The 7500-nt window shown below is 51.6% G+C and overlaps 3 non-coding genes across 3 annotated transcripts in view; all 3 read right to left on the bottom strand.

Moving 5' to 3' along the window:
• Positions 1-364, bottom strand: part of LOC126332471 (large subunit ribosomal RNA) — a 4223-nt gene extending 3859 nt beyond the window's left edge. Inside the window, exon 1 of the ribosomal RNA XR_007563724.1 lies at positions 1-364. This exon is cut by the window's left edge and continues 3859 nt beyond it. This is a non-coding gene — a ribosomal RNA (large subunit ribosomal RNA).
• Positions 365-552: 188 nt separating this feature from the next.
• On the bottom strand, positions 553-707 carry LOC126332477 (5.8S ribosomal RNA). The gene has a single exon (XR_007563728.1). It is a non-coding gene; the product is annotated as a 5.8S ribosomal RNA (ribosomal RNA).
• Positions 708-1069: 362 nt separating this feature from the next.
• LOC126332470 (small subunit ribosomal RNA) lies at positions 1070-2962 on the bottom strand. Its single transcript, XR_007563723.1, has one exon. It is a non-coding gene; the product is annotated as a small subunit ribosomal RNA (ribosomal RNA).
• Between the last annotated feature and the right edge of the window lie 4538 nt (positions 2963-7500).

Consider the following 7500-nt stretch of genomic DNA (forward strand, 5'->3'; position numbering starts at 1 on the left):
CTTGTTCGCTATCGGTCTCGTGGTCATATTTAGTCTCAGATGGAGTTTACCACCCACTTGGAGCTGCACTCTCAAGCAACCCGACTCGAAGGAGAGGTCCCGCCGACGCTCGCACCGGCCGCTACGGGCCTGGCACCCTCTACGGGCCGTGGCCTCATTCAAGTTGGACTTGGGCTCGGCGCGAGGCGTCGGGGTAGTGGACCCTCCCAAACACCACATGCCACGACAGGCGGCAGCCTGCGGGGTTCGGTGCTGGACTCTTCCCTGTTCGCTCGCCGCTACTGGGGGAATCCTTGTTAGTTTCTTTTCCTCCGCTTAGTAATATGCTTAAATTCAGCGGGTAGTCTCGCCTGCTCTGAGGTCGTTGTACGAGGTGTCGCACGCCACACCGCCAGCCGGCTGTGCACGCTACCGAGAAAGTACCGGTATGCGAACCGCCAGGCGACGGGCGCGCATCGCACGTTTAAGGAGACGCGGCCGGCCACACAGGCGACCACGACACTCCCACGTCTCCGAAGCGGGACAAACGCCGCGCGCTTCAGTATACGTAGCCGACCCTCAGCCAGACGTGGCCCGGGAACGGAATCCATGGACCGCAATGTGCGTTCGAAACGTCGATGTTCATGTGTCCTGCAGTTCACATGTCGACGCGCAATTTGCTGCGTTCTTCATCGACCCACGAGCCGAGTGATCCACCGTCCTGGGTGATCTTTTCCTTTTCAGTCTCCCACTGTCTCTTTCAAGACAGTAGCATTTGCGGGACTGAGGCGTCTGACGGCCCCTGTTCCACTATTTTTTTTGTGTCCAACGGCCTCACAGCCGATGGGCGTCGTACGGCTCCACACCGGAGCGGACAGGCACTCGGGCGAACGTCATTCAAAACCGGCGCCAGGCGCCAGGTACCGCAGGCCAGCCGCTCCAGAGCTTCAGCGCTCGTACCACACAACAACAACACTTCCGCTAGTTTTGAGAGGCACGCGTGGTTCCGCACGCGGCGCACGGCCACTGCCGTACAGGTAGCGTGTTGCGCGACACGACACGCACATCGAAAGACATGCAGTCTAGTCGGTAATGATCCTTCCGCAGGTTCACCTACGGAAACCTTGTTACGACTTTTACTTCCTCTAAATGATCAAGTTTGGTCATCTTTCCGGTAGCATCGGCAACGACAGAGTCGATGCCGCGTACCAGTCCGAAGACCTCACTAAATCATTCAATCGGTAGTAGCGACGGGCGGTGTGTACAAAGGGCAGGGACGTAATCAACGCGAGCTTATGACTCGCGCTTACTGGGAATTCCTCGTTCATGGGGAACAATTGCAAGCCCCAATCCCTAGCACGAAGGAGGTTCAGCGGGTTACCCCGACCTTTCGGCCTAGGAAGACACGCTGATTCCTTCAGTGTAGCGCGCGTGCGGCCCAGAACATCTAAGGGCATCACAGACCTGTTATTGCTCAATCTCGTGCGGCTAGAAGCCGCCTGTCCCTCTAAGAAGAAAAGTAATCGCTGACAGCACGAAGGATGTCACGCGACTAGTTAGCAGGCTAGAGTCTCGTTCGTTATCGGAATTAACCAGACAAATCGCTCCACCAACTAAGAACGGCCATGCACCACCACCCACCGAATCAAGAAAGAGCTATCAATCTGTCAATCCTTCCGGTGTCCGGGCCTGGTGAGGTTTCCCGTGTTGAGTCAAATTAAGCCGCAGGCTCCACTCCTGGTGGTGCCCTTCCGTCAATTCCTTTAAGTTTCAGCTTTGCAACCATACTTCCCCCGGAACCCAAAAGCTTTGGTTTCCCGGAGGCTGCCCGCCGAGTCATCGGAGGAACTGCGGCGGATCGCTGGCTGGCATCGTTTATGGTTAGAACTAGGGCGGTATCTGATCGCCTTCGAACCTCTAACTTTCGTTCTTGATTAATGAAAACATACTTGGCAAATGCTTTCGCTTCTGTTCGTCTTGCGACGATCCAAGAATTTCACCTCTAACGTCGCAATACGAATGCCCCCGCCTGTCCCTATTAATCATTACCTCGGGTTCCGAAAACCAACAAAATAGAACCGAGGTCCTATTCCATTATTCCATGCACACAGTATTCAGGCGGGCTTGCCTGCTTTAAGCACTCTAATTTGTTCAAAGTAAACGTGCCGGCCCACCGAGACACTCAACAAAGAGCACCCTGGTAGGATTTAAACGGGGTCCGCCTCGGGACGCGAAAGCACCCCTTCGGCTCGCCCCACCGGCAGGACGTCCCACGATACATGCCAGTTAAACACCGACGGGCGGTGAACCAACAGCGTGGGACACAAATCCAACTACGAGCTTTTTAACCGCAACAACTTTAATATACGCTATTGGAGCTGGAATTACCGCGGCTGCTGGCACCAGACTTGCCCTCCAATAGATACTCGTTAAAGGATTTAAAGTGTACTCATTCCGATTACGGGGCCTCGGATGAGTCCCGTATCGTTATTTTTCGTCACTACCTCCCCGTGCCGGGAGTGGGTAATTTGCGCGCCTGCTGCCTTCCTTGGATGTGGTAGCCGTTTCTCAGGCTCCCTCTCCGGAATCGAACCCTGATTCCCCATTACCCGTTACAACCATGGTAGGCGCAGAACCTACCATCGACAGTTGATAAGGCAGACATTTGAAAGATGCGTCGCCGGTACGAGGACCGTGCGATCAGCCCAAAGTTATTCAGAGTCACCAAGGCAAACGGACCAGACAAGCCAATCCGATTGGTTTTGATCTAATAAAAGCGTCCCTTCCATCTCTGGTCGGGACTCTGTTTGCATGTATTAGCTCTAGAATTACCACAGTTATCCAAGTAACGTGGGTACGATCTAAGGAACCATAACTGATTTAATGAGCCATTCGCGGTTTCACCTTAATGCGGCTTGTACTGAGACATGCATGGCTTAATCTTTGAGACAAGCATATGACTACTGGCAGGATCAACCAGGGAGCTGCGTCAACTAGAGCTGAGCAGCCGGCCGCCCGGGAGTGTGTCCCGGGGGCCCGCGCGAACACGCAAGCGTCCGCTCAATTATTCTGCAAACAGGAGGAGGCCGAGCTCCCCTGCACGATACACCTCGAAACCCTCTCAGGTCCCGGCGGCGCGCAGCGCCGTCCTAGGTACTTGGTCGGTTTCGAGAGAGGCGCAATCGCCCGGAGTTAGGCGAGTAGACGGTTTTAGTGCGAACACCCTTGCTCCCAACTGAGCTTGCCGCTGCCGACAGAGGCCCGGGAGCGTGCTGTCGTGGCATTGCCGGCGGGAGACAACACGCGCCACCTATGGTGACCGGCAGCTCCAACGCCAGCGCCACACAAGGGCAAAGCCCCACTTGGGTGCAGAAGCGAACTCTCCCAGCACAGCGCACGCGCCAACACGTCCGCACAACTGCGATACAAACCACCTGCGAGAACCGCTGGGGCGACCGAGCAGCAGACGGCGTCGCGGCGCCGAGTGCCAGGCGGCGGCGCATCCTCAACGCACACAGTCCTCAATCAGACCAGCACACTGCAGATGTCCACCGCGCTTCGCACCGGGCTCGGCTGAACCAACTTTGGCCGCCAGGCGCCGCGTGCAGGGTGCGCCGCAGCGTAGCTGCGCCGCCTGCCGGGCCCGTCGGCTGGCGCTCCTGCCACTCGGCGCCCCCCACCAGCCGCCTGTTGCGCGTGCGCCCACGCAGCGCGCGGCCAACACGCCGGGCGGCCCCCCTTCACCGGCCGGGAACAGTCCCACCAAGCCACCGCCGCGTATCGCTTCATACCCACATGGGCCTAGTACACACGCGAGACAGATTACCGCTGAAACAACCGGTTAATAGCTGTACCGATCGTCGCCATCACAGATTCACCTCCAGCGTGAACAACCGCTCAACAACGGATTTCCAGTTCATTTGCGTATCTTGGGCAGTAAACGTAGATGTCCACCTACATTTGCGAATTCAACAATTCTTGCATGCCAGGATGTCATGTGTCACGACACGCTACATCAGACCACATACACACTGCGACATGTGCAGAAGAGAACACGTGGAAGGTGGCCCGCGCACGTATGCGATGTACCTTCCGCGATCCACTGTCAACCGGCATCTGCGGCATGTCCCAGATATGGAACGCGGTCCACCAGGGTAGCACTTTGTGTGAGGCAATACGACAAAGTCGGAATACACGCGTCACTACATCAGACGGCTCACGCTGACCTGACCTGACCTGACTCACCGCACCACCACCCCCAGCGACCCAGGGTGACATACAATGCGTTCGTACGTTCCTCCCACACGCCTCTACGGCGTACCACAGTGCAACCTAGCTGTTATTGGGAGACGAGACAAGTAGCATCAAGCACAACATATGGAAATTGAGATTCGACACCGTTGGGCACAGCCAGCGTACGGTCACACGTATCACACTACTTCACTCTGTACGTAACGACCGATGATCGGTACAGCGTGTGGGTTACGCGTACGACATCAGCGGACAATGGACACAGACCATACCACGACGTACACTGAGGGCGTCGACATCTGAATGCAACTGAACAGCTGCGAGGCTCATTTAACACTCAAACGCCAGACCGACCAGCTTGAGAGGACAGAGACACAAAGAGGGGGACAGAGGGGGACAGAGGGGGGGGGGAGGGGGGGGGTCGGCGATATAGTCCTATTGCAGTACAATTGACAGTGGATAGCAGGAATATGTGGAAAGTAAGCAACACTCGCAAGACATCTACATGAGGATAACAACGACACCAGAGATTCCGAGCAGTGAACTATGTTAGGCAAAGGGACAACGTGGGTTAGGTTAAGGGACAACGTGGGTTAGGTTAAGGGACAACGTGGGTTAGGTTAAGGGACAACGTGGGTTAGGTTAAGGGACAACGTGGGTTAGGTTAAGGGACAACGTGGGTTAGGTTAAGGGACAACGTGGGTTAGGTTAAGGGACAACGTGGGTTAGGTTAAGGGACAACGTGGGTTAGGTTAAGGGACAACGTGGGTTAGGTTAAGGGACAACGTGGGTTAGGTTAAGGGACAACGTGGGTTAGGTTAAGGGACAACGTGGGTTAGGTTAAGGGACAACGTGGGTTAGGTTAAGGGACAACGTGGGTTAGGTTAAGGGACAACGTGGGTTAGGTTAAGGGACAACGTGGGTTAGGTTAAGGGACAACGTGGGTTAGGTTAAGGGACAACGTGGGTTAGGTTAAGGGACAACGTGGGTTAGGTTAAGGGACAACGTGGGTTAGGTTAAGGGACAACGTGGGTTAGGTTAAGGGGACAACTTGAGTTAGGTTAAGGGACAACTTGAGTTAGGTTAAGGGACAACTTGAGTTAGGTTAAGGGACAACTTGAGTTAGGTTAAGGGACAACTTGAGTTAGGTTAAGGGACAACTTGAGTTAGGTTAAGGGACAACTTGAGTTAGGTTAAGGGACAACTTGAGTTAGGTTAAGGGACAACTTGAGTTAGGTTAAAGGACAACTTGAGTTAGGTTAAGGGACAACTTGAGTTAGGTTAAGGGACAAATTGAGTTAGGTTAAGGGACAAATTGAGTTAGGTTAAGGGACAAATTGAGTTAGGTTAAGGGACAAATTGAGTTAGGTTAAGGGACAAATTGAGTTAGGTTAAGGGACAAATTGAGTTAGGTTAAGGGACAAATTGAGTTAGGTTAAGGGACAAATTGAGTTAGGTTAAGGGACAACTTGAGTTAGGTTAAGGGACAAATTGAGTTAGGTTAAGGGACAACTTGAGTTAGGTTAAGGGACAACTTGAGTTAGGTTAAGGGACAACTTGAGTTAGGTTAAGGGACAACTTGAGTTAGGTTAAGGGACAACTTGAGTTAGGTTAAGGGACAACTTGAGTTAGGTTAAGGGACAACTTGAGTTAGGTTAAGGGACAACTTGAGTTAGGTTAAGGGACAACTTGAGTTAGGTTAAGGGACAACTTGAGTTAGGTTAAGGGACAAATTGAGTTAGGTTAAGGGACAAATTGAGTTAGGTTAAGGGACAAATTGAGTTAGGTTAAGGGACAAATTGAGTTAGGTTAAGGGACAAATTGAGTTAGGTTAAGGGACAACTTGAGTTAGGTTAAGGGACAACTTGAGTTAGGTTAAGGGACAACTTGAGTTAGGTTAAGGGACAACTTGAGTTAGGTTAAGGGACAACTTGAGTTAGGTTAAGGGACAACTTGAGTTAGGTTAAGGGACAACTTGAGTTAGGTTAAGGGACAACTTGAGTTAGGTTAAGGGACAAATTGAGTTAGGTTAAGGGACAAATTGAGTTAGGTTAAGGGACAAATTGAGTTAGGTTAAGGGACAAATTGAGTTAGGTTAAGGGACAACTTGAGTTAGGTTAAGGGACAACTTGAGTTAGGTTAAGGGACAACTTGAGTTAGGTTAAGGGACAACTTGAGTTAGGTTAAGGGACAACTTGAGTTAGGTTAAGGGACAACTTGAGTTAGGTTAAGGGACAACTTGAGTTAGGTTAAGGGACAACTTGAGTTAGGTTAAGGGACAACTTGAGTTAGGTTAAGGGACAAATTGAGTTAGGTTAAGGGACAAATTGAGTTAGGTTAAGGGACAAATTGAGTTAGGTTAAGGGACAACTTGAGTTAGGTTAAGGGACAAATTGAGTTAGGTTAAGGGACAAATTGAGTTAGGTTAAGCGATAATCTGGTACAGCCACAGTTAGGTTAAGCGATAATCTGGTACAGCCACAGTTAGGTTAAGCGATAATCTGGTACAGCCACAGTTAGGTTAAGCGATAATCTGGTACAGCCACAGTTAGGTTAAGCGATAATCTGGTACAGCCACAGTTAGGTTAAGCGATAATCTGGTACAGCCACAGTTAGGTTAAGCGATAAACTGGTACAGCCACAGTTAGGTTAAGCGATAAACTGGTACAGCCACAGTTAGGTTAAGCGATAAACTGGTACAGCCACAGTTAGGTTAAGCGATAAACTGGTACAGCCACAGTTAGGTTAAGCGATAAACTGGTACAGCCACAGTTAGGTTAAGCGATAAACTGGTACAGCCACAGTTAGGTTAAGCGATAAACTGGTACAGCCACAGTTAGGTTAAGCGATAAACTGGTACAGCCACAGTTAGGTTAAGCGATAAACTGGTACAGCCACAGTTAGGTTAAGCGATAAACTGGTACAGCCACAGTTAGGTTAAGCGATAAACTGGTACAGCCACAGTTAGGTTAAGCGATAAACTGGTACAGCCACAGTTAGGTTAAGCGATAAACTGGTACAGCCACAGTTAGGTTAAGCGATAAACTGGTACAGCCACAGTTAGGTTAAGCGATAAAGTTGGTTAAATTTGGTATTGTGTGGGAAGGGGGCAGAGAGAGAGGGGGGGGGGGGGTGGATAGTGGTGGCAGTACACGGATGCCTGAGTCACCGTCAGATACGTCACGTCGGTTCGATGCTTGTAGCAAGAGGCTGGCGGATGTGTGTCTCTCACTTCTGCAATTTTTCATGTGGTATAACACGAGGGCGGGG

The sequence above is a fragment of the Schistocerca gregaria genome, unplaced genomic scaffold (assembly GCF_023897955.1).
Source record: "Schistocerca gregaria isolate iqSchGreg1 unplaced genomic scaffold, iqSchGreg1.2 ptg001457l, whole genome shotgun sequence".
In the NCBI taxonomy this organism is placed as follows: Eukaryota; Metazoa; Arthropoda; class Insecta; order Orthoptera; family Acrididae; genus Schistocerca; species Schistocerca gregaria.